The sequence below is a fragment of the Sinocyclocheilus grahami genome, unplaced genomic scaffold (genome assembly GCF_001515645.1).
Source record: "Sinocyclocheilus grahami isolate Dianchi unplaced genomic scaffold, SAMN03320097.WGS_v1.1 scaffold430.1, whole genome shotgun sequence".
Lineage (NCBI taxonomy): Eukaryota > Metazoa > Chordata > Actinopteri > Cypriniformes > Cyprinidae > Sinocyclocheilus > Sinocyclocheilus grahami.
The window spans coordinates 801,429-824,947 of NW_015505609.1; positions in this window are offsets into that span (position 1 = coordinate 801,429).

The window sequence follows — 23,519 nt, forward strand, 5'->3', positions numbered from 1 at the left end:
TTTAAATAAAGTGAACAGCATTAAAAAAAATTCTCAGTGAGCAGTGTTCTTTATCATTCCTGTAATAACACGACTCTTTAAAAGAGGATCAATTCTGTTGTACAGTTAAGTGATGGAGCATTCTGTGAAATTATGAGTGTGAGGATGGGGCATCTTCTGCATCCACCACAAACAGATTGCTTTAGCTAAAGAGCTTGCGTGGAGGAACATTTTTTTAGAGATGTTCAGCTAAATATATCCTCAACATTTATATAGCGTCTCATAATGTATTTATTTGCTGTCCATCCTCAATCACTCAAGTGTAAATGTGTAATTATTAGGTCTAAAGACAAACTGTATGTCATTCAACTTCCAAACAATATTGAAAGAGACTAAAAACTGATTCCTGGGGAACTACTTCTGCAGCTTTATACAGATATCAATGCCAATTGTTGTTTTTCAACTTTATAATGATATGTTATAATAATGCAATGATATAATATTAATGCAGAGTGAGTGAACTTCAGTTTTTGGCCATGCAATATAGACAGTGTTTACTTTACTGTACACTTTATAATGCATTCGTTTATTTATTTATGTTATTACTTTCTGAAAACAATGTATGTCCAAGTAATGAAGGGAAATCCAAGCATGAAGAAGTAAACTTAAAATTTACTCAAAAATGTGACTTAAAATATACTACAACTTCAGGTTATTTAATAATGTACTTTGAAAGTATGCTTTCAATGCATTGTTACAATGATCATTTTCAGCACACAGTTAAAAAAAAAATATTCATAAAATAGATTTAAGTGCAAATAAATATACTTATAAAAAATAAAAAGAACTTTCAATTCATGTATATTTTTGTAAAATATATTTTTTAGAAAATATACTAAATTACAATTGTTTTATTCTGAAAACAATGCATGTCCAAGTAATGAAGTGAATTCCAAGCATGAAGTAAACTTAAAATTTACTCAAAAATGTGACTTAAAATATACTACAACTTCAGGTTATTTAATAATGTACTTTGAAAATGCTTTCAATGCATTGTTACAATGATCATTTTCAGCACCCAGTTAAAAAATATTAAGTGCAAATAAATGTACTTATAAAAAATAAACAGAACTTTCAATTCAAGTATATTTTGTTAAAAGTTGTACTGTGAAAATAGACAAAAGCATGCTGCTAATATACTTTTTATATATTTAAAGATAGTAAATTTTTTGTTAGTATATTTGCAATGTACTATTAAAACCGGTAATATATTACAAATACAATAAAGTATACTTTTTTTCACTAGGGAAGACAATAAACATTACTGACCAAGCACCAGTAGAACTACTTCTGAATGTAACCAGTGATACAGAGAAAAGAGGAAGTGTAACGGGGCTGACAAGACGTGAGATGTGTGGATCCATCTGCAGGCTTTATTCAAGAGACGTGGTAAAACAGGCAGGGTCAAAACAATGGCAAACAGGTATATGGCGGGCAAAACACAAGAATAGTCCCAGGGCTAGCGTAGGTCACCGATCAGCAGACAGAATCACAGGGGCGAGACGAGAGGGAGAAATCCAAGAAAACAGGCAAAGATCAGAAACCGCAAAAACAGGCAAGGCAAAACAAGGAAAACACGGAGACTCAGAAAGGGGTACAGGCGAAACAATACTCAGCAGAGAAAGGTGGTTAGAGTGGGTGTTATATAGTGAGTGAGGTGATTAGAAACAGCTGTGAGCAATCAGTGCAGTGTGCAAATCGTGCAAAGAATGATGGGATATGTAGTCCAGGGTGCTATGCAACCGTTTGTGTTGTGCGAGAGTCAATGTAATGGAAAGGGTGACCTCTGGTGGTGAATAAACGGAAGTCCATGGACTGAATTCGTGACAGGAAGATGGAGAATGAATACTGCATTACTGTTAGATCCCCTCTTCAGAAAAGCTCTAGAGGAGGATTTAAATCCTTTTTTTGATATAAATTTAGGAAGTACACAAGACATTTCGACAGTTTGGGAGGCCGCCAAAGTATATGTAATAGGAAAATGTATCGCTTAAACTGCAAAAATGAAAAGAGAGAATTTAAATAAAATTAACGAGTTGGAAAAGGAAATTAAAAATAAGGAATTGCAATTGATGAAATTTGGAATTGCAATTGATGAAAGTTTTTTCAAGATCTCTGTAGATTAAAATATCAGTTTCATGAGATTTATAATAAAAAGGTGGAATATGCACTGTCACTCCGGACTACAGTTCCCATCATCCATTGCACTTACACAGCTGAATTCACTGATCACACAGCCGTCACTATTACACGCTCACCTGAGAGCCATTACACACTCTATTTAACACTCTCTCAGTTCCTGTTCAGATTGCCATGTATTGTTCTGCATTTTCCACCCCCCTAGTGTTAGCTGCATTACCGAGCCTAGTGTCTTGTTTTCATCGTCTTGCCTTGTCTGTTTCCCCCATGTTCTGATCACTGCCTGTGGACCTGGATTATCCCTCGAGTCTCGCCCAATTGGATACTGTTCACCCCTGCCTGGGACTTTTGCCTTGTACCTGGATTATCCCTCTTGCCTTGCCATCAATATACCTGTTTGCCATTGTCTGACCTATGCCTGTTTTTGACCACGTCTCTTATGAATAAAGCCTTGCAGATGGATCCGCACGCTTCCTGTATTCCCTCCGTTACAGTTATACAGTCCTTCTCAAAATTGTCTGGTTATCCAGTCAATAGGAATAAATCTGAAGCTACCCCCCTTTCCAATTCATGCTTACCAGTTATGGTAGAAAAGTTTAAATGGGTCCCTAAGGGAATGAAATTCTGAATAAAACTGTCCCAGAACATGCAGGAAATAATAACGCTCAATTTATACCCATTATTACAGAAGTTCAAAACTAATCTGGAGAAGTGTGAAAAAATCAGACTTACTCTTTGGGGAAAAATCAGTATTATTAAGATGGTTATAGCCCCCCAGCTTAATTATATATTAATGATTCTTCCGATTAAAATACCAGCTTCTTTTTTCAAGCAATTGAATGAAACATTGTCTGTGGGATGGGAAAAAGGCAAGGATCAATCTAAATAAGCGTATTGCCTCTAAAGAAAAAGGAGGGTTGGGCTTCTCTGATTGTAGATTATATCATTTGTCATTTGTTCTGGCAAAAATAGCTAAATATTGGAATCAGGAAAAGGATAAAACTGACTGGATGAAAGTTGAATATAAAATATGTGCACCTTTTAATCTCATTGAAGTATTCTCACAGTCTACTTTTAATCCTGTTCTCATTCATACTAGATATGTTTGGGTTAGAATTCATAAAATATTCAAATTATCTCACTATTTACTGAAATATTCTTCATTATGGCATAACCTGGCAATCCGTATTGGTAAAGAGATGATTTATTGGAAGTACTGGCCCCAGCAAGGTATAATCAATATAATCAAAGCATAATTGATGACTTGTATGAGAACGGTGTGTTAAGGTCTTATGGGAATTTAAAGAAGCGTTATAATCTTGTAGGAAAAGAAAACTTCTGGAAGTTTTTACAGTTACGTAATTGTATATTGTCTAAAGTTTGCCCCATGGTTGACAATCCTATCTCAAGATATTTAAAATAAAACACAAGAATCTCAGAAATCTTCACAATTATATAAAATGGTAAACTCCTCTAGGAGTAGTGATTTGGGAAATTTAAGGATCATTTGGCAGAGAGACATCGGTGAAGAAATTGATCCAGAGAAATGGTCCAGCATTTTGGTGGGGTGTGGTAAATATATAAAAGAAGCAAAGGGAAAGTTCACTCAATATAAGATTCTTCACAGATACTACCACACTCCTGTAAGACTTTATAGGATGAAACTGATGAAGGACAATTTGTGCTGGAAATGCCAGTTGGAAACTGGTACCGTTTCACATTGTGTCTGGGAGTGTAACCTAGTTAAACCATTCTGGAAACAAGTTATAGATGTCATAAGTTGCTGGTATGTCTTCACAATATCTCTAACACCACAACTGTGTTTATTAGGTGATAAGTCTCAGTTACCAAATGTTTCTAAGTGTGTACTTTCTGTTATAATGGTATGTATTACAATAATGATTCTGAGACACTGAAAGACAGTGAAAGCCACAGAACTGAAAGATTGGGCGAGTGCAATGTTAGAAATGTCTTCTTACGAATCTATGCATAATAGAGTAAATGGTGTGAAAGAGGATGGGTTGTGTCCTTGGGAAGAGTTCTGGACATACAGTATATTACAGTAACAACTCAGGATGAATAGATTAACACTTGGTGATATGTATTGTCTTGTACTTTCTCCAATGTTCCAACTGTGCATGTAGAAATCTGTAACCCTGTATTAATATTATCATTGAGATCTTGTACTCTTGTTACCCATTTCAAACACCTTCCAAAAAGCAATAAAAACTTTTTTAAAAATACTTCTTTAAGACCAGATTACAGATAAATAGGTTTTTAATGACGATGATGTTTGGAAAATTCTCTACTGAAAGATGTAGCAGTGGTAATAAATTTCCAGAAGCATCTGACCATTTCCGCAGTATTACAATCATTTCAGCTAAAATAAGCGTAAGGACTGAGATTATGCAAATCGTGTTAAATTTTTGCAATAATGTTTAATCTTATTGTATTACTAAACTGTCAGTAAAATTAGTTATTGGTTTTTTTAAAGGTAAGTCTTCTTTGGAAGAGTCTTCTGGAAGACATTTCCATCTGACTGAATTTTCCACAAAATCTTTGCATTTTCTGTCAGTCCCTCCTGCTTCAGGATCTTTCCTATCTGAAGAACACAGACAGACTTTTATTACTCAATATTCTTGGTAAGATTCTCCACTATCAATATACTTTTTTTTCTCTTTTGTACACTGTACATATCCTTATATGAACTCACCTGCAGCAGAATCTCTGCAGTCACTGCAGGATCATTCACATTTAGATTTGATTTCACCATCAGTCTCAGTATGTATCTCTTCTTCACTGTGAGACACATACAGTATGAAGAAGTGCTCAGAGCAATGAGGAAATAAGCAGTGGAAATAAACGTCATCAAAGAAGTTTAGAAAATAAATAAGTAGTTTTCCATTTCTACAATATTTGTGGGACACAAAAATAGCAAAGTATACTGTAATGGTTTTGCTCTCATTTGTATTTTGACCATTTTTGAGCAATGGCATCAGTGGAAACATATGCTTTTTGGCCCCATTATGGTGTAGTTATGGCATCTTTCAGCAGGAAATAACCACTTTATACTGTTGTAGAGGAAAATAAGACAAATTAACCTGCAATATTGTGCAAAAAAATCACAAGGTCTTAAAATTCCCAATTTTAAAAGAGAAATGGTCCAAGTTGAGCTAAATATCCTGTTGTTTTTGTGATGTTTGTGGGATTTTGAAGCCCTCATTAATATTTTTAATTGAATTTGTAAAATGTATAGCAATCCAAAACTGTCACTAATTCGACCAACTTCTCAGGCGAGCACACACATACTGTCACGAACTGTCAGTTTAGATTTCATTCTCATTGACTTTTAGTTTGCTTATAACAGTTTCATGTTGTTCACATTTCCCGCCTCTTGTTTTTTTACCAAGGATATTTATTTAATCGTGACAGCTGTTAGTATTTGAGTTAGTTATCAGTTAGTTATATATATTTAAGTTCCTTAGTTTCTTCAGTTCTTTGTCGGTTGTTGTTTTTGTTTGAGTACCCACTGTTACGTGTTTGGACTTTGCTTATTAAAATTACCTTAGTTTTGGAACATTTGACTCTTTTTCATCTTTGGGACTTTCTCTACATGACACATACCTCCTTCTGACACCAGGTGGTGCTTTACTAAGCTAATTTAAGCAAATAATAAACAAATTATTTAATTACTTCAGAGCTTCTCTGAGTTATCGAGTTCCCTGGAACTTGTATAAAACATTTGCCGTTTTGAACTTTCTGTAAAACCAACTTTCTCAGTCTCCTTCAAGAGCATTACTATGGTTTGCATGAAATTTGGCATAATTGTTATATTTTATTTAATTGATGACAAACATTTGTCAATGCAGTTTTGATTTGTTAAAGGGATTATTCACCCAAAAATGAAAATTGCTGTTATTTGCTTACCCTCATGTTGTTTTAAACCTGTATGACTTTCGTTCTTCTGCAGAATATAAAAGAAGATATTTTGAAATCTGTTGGTAAGCAAACAGTTTTAGTTACAAAATATCTCCAATGCTCCACAGAAGAGTTTGGAACGACATGAGGGTGAGTGCATTATGCCAGAGGTTTAATTTTTAGTTTAACCATCCCTTAAAGTGGTTTGATAAATATAAGCCAATACATTTTTTAGGCTTGGCATACATTGACTAATTGGGCTGTTTGGTAGACTGTAAAATGTAATGTTTCGAACTGTAAAATGTAAAACACACCCATGTAGCAGACAGAAGCATATTTAATTGCACACTCCAAATTGTGCCAATTTTCAGCAGGACACACTGCTGCACAGAGCTGTTCGCCATCATAATTATACGGCTGTCTGACATCCCATGAGCTGAATGTGGATTTGCTCGAATCGGACCAGACCCAGGGAGCAGCTGCATTATTTTGATAGAGACCAATCCAAATATATTCTGTAAAACCCTTGGGTAGAGTATTTAACAGCTCATCATAATCCGTCCAGTCATCAACGGTGGCGAGATCCGTGTGATGTTGTCTGCAGTACGTCTGAGCACTGGTCCAGTTCATGTTGTCAGGAATAAAGTAAAACACATGAGAGTTCTCACAGGAGCTCAGAGCGGCGGAGAGAGACATGAACACATTTTAATGACATTTAATTCTTGCCAACTAGAGTTACGTTTTAAGGCAAGGCATTATAGATTAATAGAGTATACATTTTAACAACAGAGAGATTACTATATTTACCCAGTTGATTGATTACATACATTTTTACCCGTCTACTCTCGTTTACATTTCAGGCAAGGCGAGGCGCATCTCAAACGAGCCTGTTATCACTTACTCAGCAGCCATCTTGTGTTCTGGGCAGTTTGTTTTGTACAGTGCAGAGTTTGTATTAAGATTTGAGATTGTGAGTACTGTTTGTTTTGTTTGGTGTTTTGCTGAAAAGTGTTGTATCAAAAGTTCTGCTAATGTATTTGTCCCCTTTGCCTGTTTGACACTGATTTTTGGATTGCCCTCTAAATTTGGTTTGCTTGGCTCTGTAAATAGTTTAGTAAATATCGTAAATACTCAAATTGGGATAGTAAGTGTCATGATATGTAAATAATTAATCTTGATTGTGATGCAGTTCATGTGGAAGCGACGGGTTGGCGTAGTTCAATAAAAAGTCGACAAGTTGTTGGCAGTAAACCTAGAAGAGGTCTGTCGTGTATGCTCAGTTCCGCATCGTCTGCAATCAAACGTGCTCGCTTTGTCTTTTTCACTCACTTTCGTTTTATTTTGTTGGTCTTTTTTCCGTGTATTTTTGTTTCACGGCATCTACATGCTTGCTTTCTCGTGCAGAGGTTTGTACATTGTGATCCTCCTTATGCATTTTTTTAATTTGTGTTTTAGCCGTTTCTGCTGCGACGCAAAGCTGGGTTGCTTTTTCGAGAGTAATGTCAACCTCTCTTAATAATGTTTCTCTCATTCTATCCGATGTGATTCCACAGACAACTCGATCTCTTATCAGGGATTCTTGTAATTGTCCGAATTCACATGATTTTGCCCTTAGCTTTAACTCAGTGAGATACTGGCTAAATGACATATCCCCTTGCACACACATGAAAAACTTTCATAGGTTATGTTCTTCTTGGGGTTACAGTAGTTTTTAAATTTCTCCACAATTTTCGTCAGATCTTGCTTATCATCTTCTTCTTCAAAAGTGAAGGTGTTGTACACTGCCACTGCCTCTTCTCCGGCAACATGAAGAAATAATGAGGACTTTACCTTAGCTGACTTGTCAGCTCCTCCGATTGCTGTTAGATATAGCTCAAACCTTTGTCGAAATCTTCTCCAATTTTCCGACAGGTTCCCGTGCTGTAATTCAAGTCCAGCGGGTGGCTTAAGTCCTTCCATATTTACAACACTGATTTTTACCTTATTAGTTTACTTCTGACACCATGTTTTGATGTGTTTAATTTCGAGCATACACGACAGTAAGGAGTAAAAGCCTTCAGAAAATGTGGTGTTTAGAAGTGCCGCTGAAGTGGACATTCAAACTTTTAAATTCTGAGAAAAAAAGCCTTTAAAGATATTAATTGTAACTGAAATCTATGGATGCAAATAGATAAACTGCAATAAAATAAATACTTAAAATAGTATTTTGGATGTTTTCTTTCCACTAGTCTGAAACAACACATTATGAACATTAATATTTTAGCAACAATATAAAGTACAACAAAACTTTCCCATCGTCTGTATGCAAAAGTAAATAACCAAACCTTCTATTCAGATGAAACCTACATCACTGTTAAAACCTAATGGTGAACTACATTTTTGAGAGATGTTATGAAAGAAAGCCTAACTCTGCTTATGTTGCCTGCTCTTTAAACCATTTAGACACTAAATGTAATGTGTAATTCAGTGGTGTAGTCTTAAAAAAACGTGGTTTACTATCACCCAGTCACCCCCCAACCCCACCACCACACAAAAAAGGTTATTGTTGTTGGTTTATTAGTACTTTATATAGTAATTTAGTAATATTAATACAGTGCACTCTAAAATTGGTTGACAGATAATTTTTTTCAAATAGTCTACTGCATGACTTCCAGGTTGTTCCAGCCACAATATTATATATAATTTCAACATGTTGCTTTGGAATTATATTAATTGTGAAAAGTGCTTGACAGAGACATCTGAATATAATGTTTTATTTTATGCAAGTTGGTAGAAAAAAAAAATATTAATTGGAGAAACATATTTCCAGATAATATTTTCTTTGGCTTCAGGACAGTAGAAAATAAAAAGGCAATAATATAATTCAAAAATAATTGATATTTCTACTTGTATTTGTATAAAACTTTTGTTTTTCACCTGCAAAATCCTCAAATCCTCTTGCAGGAGGTATATTTCCCTTCCTAAATAATAAAATCAGCTATATTTTTGCATGTAGACCCACTGAGAGAAAATCCCTCACACAGCATAAGTGGATCTTTATACATGTAAAAATATAACTGATCCTTAGAAGCCGTAATACACAAGCAGTCCGTGGAAAAAACACATACTTGCGTATGGCCTCGACTACACCACTGGTGTAATTGTTCTATTGTTCTTCTTATGACACATTTTCATAAGAAGTGTATAAGGTATTTTCATTATCTCATAAAATACAGCTGTTGTTCTAAATTATTTTATTTTATTTTTTTACTTCAGCTAAACAAACACAACTAGTCTATGCAATACCATTAATACTATTTTAAAACAATATGGTAATGTATAATGTATTTCCCCATTTTTAACATTTGGGGGAAATTGATCATTTCCAAAACCACCAAAACTCACCTGATAACAGCACAAAGATCAAATAAATCCTCATGACTATACGCCAACAAATAATCACACAGATATACTCCAACTGCTTTTTTTCAGGGTTGAGAAGGGTTTTGTGGGATCTGTCCACTTTTGTTTCGTGAGTCTGTGCTGCTCTGTTTAGGTGCTTGATAGTGACCCATCAGTGTTGACACGTTTTACATTGAAAATAACATTCAAAGACTTTCAGCAGAGATTTCCATATCCATTTAAACCACACATCTGTATGTCTCTCGCTAGGGCTACACTTATGTAATACAATACCACAAAAACTGTAGAGCACCATCTTTTACCATTCGTGTTAACATAAGACAAAGAAGATATTTACATATGAGTATTTCTGGTATACTGGACGAAAACTGCATAAATGCATTTGTATGTAAAAACGATTTGAATTCAGATTGTTGTGGACACTGAAACTTATTTTGCTTCTATAGTCTAAGTTTTTTTATTTTTGATATGATAAAAATTTGCTGAAATATAACAAAATATGGTATTTTTAGACATAGCTATAGTTGTTGGTTACTGCATAATTTGAAACTGAATGGAAATTGAGTACCATTACTCTTTTCCTTTTATTCAGCATCCCTGCTCTGAATGGAAATAGCTTACAAAAATTTATTTGCATCATGCCGTATACTTCGATTTTGAATTACAGGTGAGCAGATGAGGGCCTTGTCAAAGCAGGCAGTGACGAAACAGAACCAAAACTAAAGAATAAAACTACAAGTTACTTGCGGAGGAACAGTTTTTTGGTCATTATGTGAGTCGTGCTTCGGCTCTGCTATTCTGCGCCGAGTGATTGCCTTATCCATGTGCATATCAGTAACCACATCAAAACTTTCCCAGTAATGTAAACGCCGGATACCCAAAAAATATGTCTCATGAGCAGGTAAGCAGTTTATATATCTATATCAGTAAGATTGGTTGCATGAGATATAATTAAGTCTTTACCACTATTGCATTGTCTGTACCAGATCGTTTGATATCTACTGAGTATTTATATGTTTTTAACCAAAATGGCCCATGTTGTTTTTTAGGGTATGTCACAGCAGCGTCCATCTGTTATTTTCATATGATAAACTGCTTGCCAGTCATAGCAGTGGGTGTTTACTTGCGTACTTTACTTTTTGAATGAGCCCTGCGTATATAAAAGCAGACCGTTCTGCAAAGAGGCTCAAAAACAAGAGAGAAAATAGCCTATTACTTCTAAATTATGATTTTTTAAATCAAAAAATCTTGGTAAAATAATAAAATAATGCAGTTCATGACCCCTTTAAAATATCATTACAAAAGTTTGACAACACTGACATTAATCATAACGATTACTATTTATAATGTAAAACTGTGTTAACTGTTAGAACTTGCCTAGGCAAGTTTATAGACACATAAAATAAAGCAGTCAGGTGCATTGGCCCATCAGCATCTCAGCTTTTAATTTGTCCTTGTTTGGCGTACAGTAAAATTAATCCAGTACAAATGGAAATAGAATGGAACTTTCCATCCAGGTGATGAAGCCACACAAGCTACGCAAGATCTCCATGCAAAACTGAACTGCTGGAGAAAACCTGCAGTGGCCAGATCTACCAAATGTGTAGTGAGTATATTTTATTTTGTGTTTAGTAATTAATCATTTTTTGGCACATTTGTAGATATGAAAGAATTAGGGCTGTCTGTTAGTCAACAAAAATATGATATGCTCAAGTTTTTATGTATTCCTCATTTGTAAGTCACTTTGGATAAAAGCACTTCCACCCTCAGACCTGTGCCAACAGCAAATGAAACTTTAGGGAGGGTTTATTTATTTTCTTTTCTTTGAATAAGGTAAATATTAATTTGTGATTGGCTATATATTGGCTATATCACAACTTTTATTCAGGGCAACATTGAGTTAAAATTTAATACAATGAATATTGGTCGTGCAAAAAGGAAAATATTTATTTAGCCACAAAAAATTTTTTTTGCCCAGTGCTGTCAAATGTACTGTAGATTGTAAACTAAAATAAAATTGTAGCTATTTACAAAAATTCAATATTGTCTGTTTTTTGTGAGGTTGGACCAGTGGAAAGAAAGAGAGAAAGGTGATTGATGGAGATGGATGGGAGGAGAGATGAAACGTATATCACTTACACTTTCCATCCTAAAAGAAATACATTCACCTTTAATGTGTGTCTGTGTGAGTAACGTACAACATACTGTACATATATCTGCTTACTAGACTTACACTAATATTAGCATTGTAATATTTGCCTTTGTTTAAAAATGTTTTTTAAATGATGATTCTAGTTTAATTTGCACTCATCTTACTCTCTACTGTGGATTTATAGCACATTTTCTTTCCAAACGTTATACTTTTTCCGTGGTTTGTATAATATACTTTACTTAACATATAGATTGTAAATCTTCTTCGTCACTGGCTCCCTGGAATAGTTTTTGTTAGTTTTAATTTCTCTGCTTTACAAAACAAATAGATCTTGAAATCCATACTCATTTGTGTATGTAAAGGATTTGTCATCTGAGTCAAATGAGTCGTGATTCACTGGATAGCCTTCTCATCCCACTTTAGATCACAATATTCTGCTTGTTTTATGACGTCATTATCATATAGTCACTAATAAATAAGGCAAGGCAAGTTTATTTATATAGCACATTTCATACACAATGGTAATTCAAAGCGCTTTACATAAAATAAAATAATAATTTAAAAAAATCACCACAACAATAAAACAAGGAAAAAAAACAGTTAAGAATAGAAAATGGTTATACATAAAATATAGTGCAATCAGTTCGGACATCGCACAGTGCTCATTCAATAAATGCACAGCTAAACAGATGAGTTTTGAGTCTGCATTTAAATGTGACTAATGTTTTAGCACATCTGATCTCTTCTGGAAGCTGATTCCAACTGCGGGTGGCATAATAACTAAAAGCACATTCCCCTTGTTTTGTGTGAACCCTTGGTATTTCTAACTGACTCGATCCTAATGATCTGAGTGGTCTGTTAGGTTTATATTCAGTGAACATATCTGCTATGTATTTAGGTCCTAGGCCATTGAGTGATTTATAAACGAGTAAAAGTACTTTAAAATCAATCCTAAATATAACTGGAGAATGATGTGTAGCTCCCGGCACCGATTTATACTGTAGTCGCACCGGTAGTGACGTCATGGCTGTCGCCGGCCAACGAGTTGGTGTTTTTTCAATGTATGCTTCAGACACGGGTCACGACGAGGCGTTCCCCATAGCGACCCCTAGAGGACGCAGTTCGAAGTTCCCATGAAAAGGAACTGCAGTGGCCAGATCTACCAAATGTGTAGTGAGTATATTTTATTTTGTGTTTAGTAATTAATCATTTTTTGGCACATTTGTAGATATGAAAGAATTAGGGCTGTCTGTTAGTCAACAAAAATATGATATGCTCAAGTTTTTATGTATTCCTCATTTGTAAGTCACTTTGGATAAAAGCACTTCCACCCTCAGACCTGTGCCAACAGCAAATGAAACTTTAGGGAGGGATTATTTATTTTCTTTTCTTTGAATAAGGTAACTATTAACTTGTGATTGGCTGTGGCTATATCACAACTTTTATTCAGGGCAACATTGAGTTAAAATTTAATACAATGAATATTGGTCGTGCAAAAAGGAAAATATTTATTTAGCCACAAAAAATTTTTTTTGCCCAGTGCTGTCAAATGTACTGTAGATTGTAAACTAAAATAAAATTGTAGCTATTTACAAAAATGCAATATTGTCTGTTTTTTGTGAGGTTATTAGTTACTGCTTTGACATGACTACTGAAACTAAGGTCTGTCTCCAGAATCACACCAAGATTCCTGACTTGATTTTTAGTTGTTAGACACCTAGAGTCAAGCTATGCATTCACCTTGAGAACTTCATTTTTGTTTCCAAGTGCAATGACTTGGATCTGCACGTCTCACGTCTCGTCAGCCCCATAACAGGTATCATCAGCATGTGATAGGCAATTTGGTTCTTTCTCATTATTTGACTTAATGAGAGCATATACAGGCTAAACAAGAGCGGTGCAAGATTTGAGCCTTGTTCGACTTCACATGTCATGGACGACCACTTAGACTTATGTTCTCCAATACTCGCATAATAACCTCTCCCTTCTAAGTATGACCTGAACCATTTGATTACCATCCCAGAAAGCCCAAACCAGTTTTCCAGTCTCTCTAGTAGTATGTTATGATCGACAGTGTCAAACGCAGCACTGTGATCGTAGTACCAACACTGATATTTTGCCAGAATCAGAATTTAAGCGAATATCATTTATTATCTTAATGAGCGCTGTCTTCGGAAACCAGATTGAAAATTGTCCAGGTATCCATTTGAGTTTAAGGGTGCTTTCACACATGTAGATCGATTGCTTTGTTCCGAAACAGGGATTCAAATTATTACAATGTTGCTTTTTATTCTTGGTGTGGATTGCTTTCATACGGCAATTTTTCTAAACTGACCAAATTTGTTAATACAAGTCACTCGCGAGTGTTCTCTCATTGGTCAAAGTTTCACAGTTTATTTTCCGAGATTCCACTGAGCTGTCACAGCTGTCATCTGTCAGGATGGAACGACAACAGCTTCGCGGGCTTATAGTTTTTTTTTGTTTTTTTTGTAAATGTCGTTATATTAATTTATCACTGAGCAGGAGTCCAGGATTCATCGGGAAATCATTAAAATGCACATACTAGGAAGAAGAGCAATAAGACGGCATTATAAAATTAAAAAGTGCGCTTTGATTTTGAATGGCGAAGACGTGCTCACCCACAAACATTCACATGGTTCATTTTGAAGTATTAGCAAAACAACAAAGCTAATGCTTTTCACGGAACTTACGTAATTACCCATTATACATTGCGATATAGCCTGGTTCGTTGGTCTGTTAGATCGGATTGCTTTCTCACTACAACCGAACCGCTCCAGAGTTCGTTTTCAATCGAGCCGAGACACCTCGTTCAGGCGATCTCGAACCGATTGTTTAGGCGCGGATCCGTGCACGATTGCCGTGTTCACATATGCCCAAACGAACCGAGCTAAGGGGGGGGGGGGAATGGGCCAGGTTCCGAAACAACGGGCCAGGTGTGAAAGCACCCTATGTATTTGTTCAGCTGATTAAAGACTACCTTTTCAATAATCTTGCCTATAAGAGGAAGATTTTGTATTGGTCTATATTTGCTCAATATGGTGTTATCAAGATTGCTCTTTTTCAGAAGGGGTTTAACAACTGCAGTTTTCAGGGAGTTTGGAAAAGTCCCAGAAAGAAGTGAGCCGTTCACCACTTCTAAGAGATCTGCTTCCAAACAGTTAAGCACCCTTTTGAAAAAAAATATGTGGGAAGTGTGTCAAGATAGCAGGTTGACGATTTAAGGTGCTGCACTATTTCTTCCAAAATTTAGCTATCAGTTTCTTCAAAAGCAGACATAGCATCTTTTTGATATTGCGGTCGAATCTGTCTGACCTCTGCATAACTTGGGGATGTGCTAATTGCCTTCCTGATATTCAGAATCAGAATCAGAATGAGCTTTATTACCAGGCATGTTTACACATACGAGGAATTTGTTTTCGTGACAGAAGCTTCCACAGTGTAACAGAATGACAGTGACAGAACAAAAAAACAGATAATATAAAATAAAAAAAATAAAAAATAGAACAAGTAAAATAAGGAATAAAAAATATACAAATCGACAATTGTATGTACAGGTATAGAACAATAGACAGTTGTGTGTACAGGTATATTATGTGCAAATTGAAATGTAGAATGAGTATGTGTGTTAGATAAATAAGTGTATGAGTGAATAAATAGTGTGTGTTCCACAGTTATTGTCAAGTGTTCATGAGATGGATGGCCTGAGGGAAGAAACTGTTCCTGTGTCTGGCCGTTCTGGTGCTCAGTGCTCTGTAGCGTCAACCAGATGGCAACAGTTCAAAGTTCATATTATTATTATTATTATTAATATTAACAGTTCATATTATTGATCTTCTCAGAAAAAAAGGAAGCAAACTCATTGCATTTGCTGTCTGAGAGCATTTCACTGGCAATCTGACTTGGGGGGGTTTGTTAGTCTCTCAACAGTAGCAAAAAGTGTGAGTGTTGTTTAAGTTACTGTTTATAAGGTTTGAGAAGAAGGTCTGTCTAGCTGTGGCTAGTTCCACATTGAAAGCATGAAGGCTGTCTTTATAGATGCTATAGGGAATTTCAAGTTCCGTCATCCGCTCAGCTTTTCTGCATTGTCTTTTCATACTCTGAACTGCTGTTGATTTTCTCCAAGCTGATTTTTGTCTGCCAGTCTTCTTGCTGACTTTCAGAGGAGCAATGTCATCAATAACATTTTTAACTTTTGAGTTAAAGGAATCAAGAAGAAGATCAACAGAGTCTGCAGAAATGCTTGGTGTTAAAGATATACCCTCAATAAATAGCACACTAGTGTATCTCTTTCTGACAGAGACAGACCTAGATTCAGTGGTAGCAGAGATCCATATATCAAAGAAAATACAGAAGTGATCACCTAGTGCTACGTCCTTAATAACAATGGATGAAATGTTTAGACCTCTACTGATGATTAAATCTAGAGTATGTCCACAATTGTGTGTGGGCCCATGCACATGCTGAATCAGATCAAAAGTGTTTTAAAAAGTTGTAATTTCTTTTGTAGTTTTGTTTTCTGCATTATCTATGTGAAGCTATAGATCATGACATACTCATAGATCGATTACAAAACTATACAGGTATTCAAGGGCAAGCTTTAAGATGGTTTAGATCCTACCTATCCGATCGCTACCACTTTGTACATTTAAATGGGGAGTCATCTCAATTATCACCAGTAAAATATGGAGTGCCACAAGGATCTGTCCTAGGTCCTCTGCCATTTTCAATATACATGTTGCCCCTTGGTAATATTATTAGAAAATACAGGATTCATTTCCACTGTTATGCTGATGATACTCAACTATATATATTTTAACAAGACCAGATGAAACTTCTAAATTATCTAAGTTAGCAGAGTGTGTTAAAATGTAAGAGATTGGATTACCAATAATTTTCTCCTATTAAATTCAGAGAAAATGGAGATATTACTTATTGGACCAAAAAATAGTACACACAATCTCTTGGATTACAATTTGCAACTAGACGGATGTATTGTTACTTCCTCTACAGTCGAAAATCTGGGTGTTATATTAGATAGCAACTTGTCTTTTGAAAATCATATTTCCCATGTTCAGTGGTGGATGAAGTACACAAACTCTTTTTTCAATTTTACTCGAGTGAAAGTACAAAATTACTCGATTTATGTACTTAAAAAAGTACTGATAAATAGATTTATTTTGCAATTTTATATAGGCATAGTACACACAATCTCTTGGATTACAATTTGCAACTAGACGGATGTACTGTTACTTCCTCTACAGTCGAAAATCTGGGTGTTATATTAGATAGCAACTTGTCTTTTGAAAATCATATTTCCCATGTTCAGTGGTGGATGAAGTACACAAACTCTTTTTTAAATTTTACTCGAGTGAAAGTACAAAATTACTCGATTTATGTACTTAAAAAAGTACTGATATATAGATTTATTTTGCAATTTTATATAGGCTACTTATTACATTTCTATATTAGCACATATTTTTTTTAATCCTACTGCTCAAAATACCTGGGATTTAGCTTACACTGCGAAGTACCTGAGAGAAAACAGATATGACCATCTGATTTTCACTAGTAAAAAAAAGTGTTTAAAGCTTGTTGTTTTGCAGAACATCACAGTTATATATGACATGAGAATAAGGCTTGAAGTTAGGAAGAACATTTTAAGGAAAATATAATTATATTTGTATGTGGTGTAAGACAAACCTTGTCTGTGGTGTAAAAACACCCCTGGCCAAATGTCCCCAGAGGGCATCACTCCCACTTTGATAATTACTGAGGTTACCATGTTCTGAACATCAGATGTAATTTATCTAGGTGGTTGAATAAAAATATATGGACTTTCTATATAAAAATTACCTAAATTTAGCACCAGCAAGCTTGTTAGCTATAGACAGTTAGCATCAGCTAACAATATTTACTTATTTTCAGTATGGTTATGAATAAGCATCTGTCTACTCGGCTAGTTGATCTAAACAATATAAAAATGTATATTGTTGATAATATACAAACAGACGTCACATAGGGCAAAATGCGTAGCATTTTAATAAAACTGTTAACGTTACGGCAGCGGGGAATATGAATGTGCTTAAGTTATTTTATTTAATCTGTGTTATTTTAATGTTTCCTTTTTTGAGCTTAAACATAGAGACTCTGATGCTGATGTGTCTGCATCAAGCATTTCAGTGGGCTTAAACAGATCACCCTTTACAGCAGATTTAGTTCACAAACAACTGGCAGTTTTGACCTAAATATGATTTCTAGTTATAATAATTATTCCTGAAATTCAACATTAAGCCCCGTTCACACTACAAGTGACACGCAACAGCAAAGCGACACAATCCCATTCATTTTAATGGAGAGCTGGCCGTTGGCGACTGGATGGGGCGTGTCCAGCGACGCGACAAAGTTCAGAATCCTTTAACTTTATGCAAATGAAGAGCGACTTTCGGGAGCAACAGCCAATAGGAAAGACGACAGTAGAGCACATGTGATTGTTCTCCTTTCAGCGCCATAGATAAACATAAGCAATGGAAGAAAGTAGGCTCTGTTTCTCATTCATTTTTGTTTGTATGTACGGATTTAATTTAGATTTAGATTATATGTAGTCTTTTGCCTCCAAAATGTTTGTACTTAGCAGCAAGAAACCTGATTCGCTGTCAAGGCAACCAGTATTGAGAACGCCCACTAGCAACCTCATCGCCAGCCCCTGGCGACATGCATTTGTCGCTGCTAGTGTGAACGGGGCTTCAGTAACTTTTCGCAGCATCAGTGCGCTCAGAAGATCTCCCGGTTCTTACTTGTGAATTCAGTTCATTGGAGACTCGCACTAAACGGTTCATTTGAATCAGTGAGTTGTCGACTCGAGAACAGATTTAACAGGTTCATTAATAATAATCAGTTCGTTCATGAATCAGACACCGCTTCTGCGTGTCGGAACACGTGATATATTATAAGAAGTAACGATAAGTTTTATGAAATGTAGTAAAAAGTACGATCTTATGCTTTGGAATGTAGTGAAGTAAAAGTTACTCAAAATAAAACTACTCCAGTAAAGTACAGATACTTGAAAAAATGTACTTAAGTACAGTAACGAAGTAAAACTACTTTGTTACTGTCCACCACTGCTGAATGTAACCAGTGATACAGAGAAAAGAGGAAGATGGAGCATGAATACTGTATTACTGTTAGATCCCCTCTTCAGAAAAGCTCTAGAGGAGGATTTAAAATCCTTTTTTGATATAACTTTAGGAAGTACACAAGACATTTCGACAGTTTGGGAGGCTGCTAAGGCATATGTCAGAGGAAAATATATCGCTCAGGCTGCAAAAAAGAAAAGAGAGAATTTATTAATGAGTAGTAAGGAAATTAAAAATAAGGAATTACAATTTATATATTTTTTTTCGGACAGGCTTTATCAAGATCTCTGTAGATTAAAATATCAGTTGCATGAGATTTATAATAAAAAGGTGGAATATGCACTGTATAGATTGAAAACTATTTTTTATGAAGGGGGAGAGAAAACAGGGAAATTGTTAGCCAGACAATTGAGAGAGAAAAAACACAATACCAGTAATCAAACAGGGAGATAGACAAATTTTTGCACCCAAAGATATAAATAAAGTTTTTCAGCAATATTATGAAAAGCTGTATACGTCTATAACACATACTAAATCTGTTCAAAATGAGATTGAAGATTTTCTCTCAAACGTTGAAGTGCCGAACTTGCCTATTTCAATAAGCGAGATAAAAGAAGTAATTTCATCAATGAAAAATGGAAAATCAGAGATCTATAAAGGATTTGTAGAGGTTATAGCTCCAATAGTTAATGAGGTATACCAAGAAATGTTTAGGAAACTGCGAGCACCCCCAACATGTAACGAGGACTTTATTTCTTTAATCCCTAAAAAGGTAGAGATGTTACAGACCCCTCAAATTTTAGACCAATCAGTTTATTAAATGGTGATCTGAAAATTCTGACAAAAATCTTAGCCGATCGCCTGCAAAAGATGCTACCAAACATTATTCATCCTAACCAAGTGGGATTCATAAACAACAGAGCTTCATCGGACAATGTAAGATTGTTGTTTCACCTAATTTGGACGTGCCAATCCAACAATACTCCAATAACAGCTATTTCTCTTGACGCGGAGAAAGCTTTTGACAAGGTAGAGTGGCAATTTTTATTCTCTACCTTGTCACATTTTGGCTTCGGTCAAAACTTTATTTCATGGGTTCAAATACAATATAAAGAACCCAAGGCCGCAGTAATAACAAACGGAGTAGTATCCCCTTTTTTAACCTCTCAAGAGGGACACGTCAGGGGTGTTCATTAAACCCACTTTTGTTTATTATTTTTTCGGAAATACTGGCGATTATTATTCGAGCCCACTGTGGGATTAGAGGAGTGAAAGCCGGAGATAAAGTACATAAATTATTACTCTATGCAGACATCATTTTAGCAGTTATAACTGATCCCCTGACCTCTCTACCACATCTAATGGATGTTATACAGTCCTTCTCAAAATTGTCTGGTTATCCAGTCAATTGGAATAAATCTGAAGCTACCCCCCTTTCCAATTCATGTTTACCAGTTATGGTAGAAATGTTTAAATGGGCCCCTAAGGGAATTAAATATTTAGGAATAAAACTGTCCCGGAACATGGAGGAAATAATAATGCTCAATTTATACCCATTATTACAGAAGTTCAAAACTAATCTGGAGAAGTGGGAAAATATCAGACTTACTCTTTGGGGGAAAATCAGTATTATTAAGATGGTTATAGCCCCCCAGCTTAATTATATATTAATGATTCTTCCGATTAAAATACCAGCTTCTTTTTTCAAGCAATTCGACAATTGAATGAAACATTGTCTGTGGGATGGGAAAAAGGCAAGGATCAATATAAATAAGCGTATTGCCTCTAAAGAAAAAGGAGGGTTGGGCTTCCCTGATTGTAGATTATATCATTTGTCATTTGTTCTGGCAAAAATAGGTGTGTGTGTGTGTGTGTGTGTGTGTGAAATATTCACATTTGTTGTTTTTCAGATCAGCTGCTATAGAAGACAAACTGAAATCTGAGTGCAGAGACAAGCAAAGGAATAGTAAGTATATTGTCATGTTGTATCACCTCTGTTATAGAGACTTTTGAATCAGGCCTAATGGAGGGTGATTTGGTCAATCTTGGAAGAAAAACGTTAGCAATGTGCATCATCGTCATCCTCCCATCACCATCCCTTCGCCACATCCTGCTCCACCTCCAAAACCCCCTCCATCCCTCCCTATTCTGTTACTTGAACTTTATCATCTTCAGTCTTTGCACACACACAGCTATTCACTTATGCACTTTGTTTTTCAGTCTTTTTTTATGTGTTTTCTTCAGAAAATTGCATTGTAATTTTTATTTATTCATTCATGTAAAATTCTGTACTTTTTATTAAGACCCGTATAACTGAAATGTTCTACAAATGGAAAAGATAGCTCTACCATAGCATTTCAGTCTTTTTTATTAGTTTTTTTATAATGTATTAAGATGTACTTGAGTATGTTTGTAGTAATACAAATATACTATAAACATACTTGTATTTCAAGTGCATTTTTAATACATTTAATAGTATGTTTTGTTTTGTTTTTCACCAAAGTATATATGCTGCTGGCCTTTTTTTAGTGAAAATTTACTTTCTTTATGAATATTTGTAATGTACACAACAATATATAATACATTAAAGTTTTCTAGATATCAGTGTGTACGTGTGTATATACTGAAAAAAGCAGCTTTATAATATACTAGTAGTGTAATGCTAATGCATTTACAATGAGCTGAAATACAATTGAAATGTACTTGAAGTACATTAAAACGATGCTTCAAATATACTCTAACTGTAGTTCATGAAGTATTAAAAGGACATTTTAAATGTATTTTAAGAAATACACTTAAATTGCACTAAATATATTTAAAGTGGTTCCAATTCAACACAATTTCAATATATTAAATATATTACAAATAGATTAAAATCCAACTTAAGCATATCTTGAAATACGCTTAATATACTTAAAGTTGTTTCAGAATAATACATTTAATATGCACTTAGTATAGTATAATTTAAATATAGTATGTCTGAAAAGCACAATTTAAATATATTTCTTTTTCACCTGGGTGTGCCAACAGCAAATGAAACTTTAGGAAGGGTTTATTTCTTTTCTTTTCTTTGAATAAGGTAAATATGAATTTGTGATTGGCTGTGGCTATATCACAACTTTTATTTAGGGCAACATTGAGTTAAAATTTAATACAATGAATATTGGTCACGCAAAAAGGAAAATATTTACTTAGCCACAACATTTTTTTTTTTTGCCCAGTGCTGTCAAATTGTTTACTATAGATTGTAAACTAAAATAAAATTGTAGCTCAAAAATTCTATATTGTCTGTTTTTTGTGAGGTTGGACCAGTGGAAAGAAAGAGGTGATTGATGGAGACGGATGGGAGGAGAGATCTACATTTAAACAGATAGTCCTTCATGAAACGTATATCACTTACACTTTCCATCCTAAAAGAAATACATTCACCTTTAATGTGTGTCTGTGTGAGTAACGTACAACATACTGTACATATATCTGCTTACTAGACTTACACTAATATTAGCATTGTAATATTTGCCTTTGTTTAAAAATGTTTTTTAAATGATGATTCTAGTTTAATTTGCACTCATCTTACTCTCTACTGTGGATTTATAGCACATTTTCTTTCCAAACGTTATACTTTTTCCGTGGTTTGTATAATATACTTTTCTTAACATATAGACTGTGAATCTTCTTTGTCACTGGCTCCCTGGAATAGTTTTTGTTAGTTTTAATTTCTCTGCTTTACAAAACAAATTGATCTCGAAATCCATACTCATTTGTGTATGTAAAGGATTTGTCATCTGAGTCAAATGAGTCGTGATTCACTGTATAGCCTTCTCATTCCACTTTAGATTACAATATTCTGCTTGTTTTATGACGTCATTATCATATAGTCACTAATAAATAAGGCAAGGCAAGTTTATTTATATACAGAGGCAGACAAAGTACACAACTCCATTACTTAAGTGAAAGTACAGATACTGCTGGTCAAATATTACTCCATTACAAGTAAAAGTTGAAAGGACAGATTTTTACTTAAGTAAAAGTACAGAAGTACTTGCTTTTAAAAGTACTTAAGTACCAAAAGTGAATTTCCTTTTTTATGTCAATGCAATAACTGTTTTATTATTGTTGTATGTAATACAGTGCCTTGCGAAAGTATTCATACCCCTTAATTTTTTTTCACGTTTTTTGTTATGTTGCTGCCTTATGTTAAACTGCTTTAAATAACTTTTTTTCCACATCAATCTACACTCCATACATCATATTGACAAAGCAAAAACAGAATTGCCACAACTTCGTAAATTTATTAAAAATAAAAAAAACTGAAATAAGTACATTGCATGAGTATTTAGTATTAACTAAATATTTAGCGGAAGCACCTTTACAGCCTCAAGTATTTTTTTGTTTGATTTTTTTTTATACAAGCTTTGCTCATCAGCATTTGGCAATTATCTGCCATTCTTCACCTCACCTCTTCACCTCTCAAGCTGTCAGGTATGAACCCTTGATTGGGTTCAAGCCCAGGCTCTGGCTGGGCCACTCAAGGACATTGACAGAGTTGTCTATAAGCAAATCTTGCTGTGTGCTTAGGGGCATTGTCCTGTTGGAAGGTGAACCTTCTGCCTGAAGTTCTGGACTGGGTTTTCATTAAGGCTATCTCAATATTTTGGTGCATTGCGCTTGTCTTCTATTCTGATGAGTCCTTCAGTCCCTGCCGCGGAAAAACA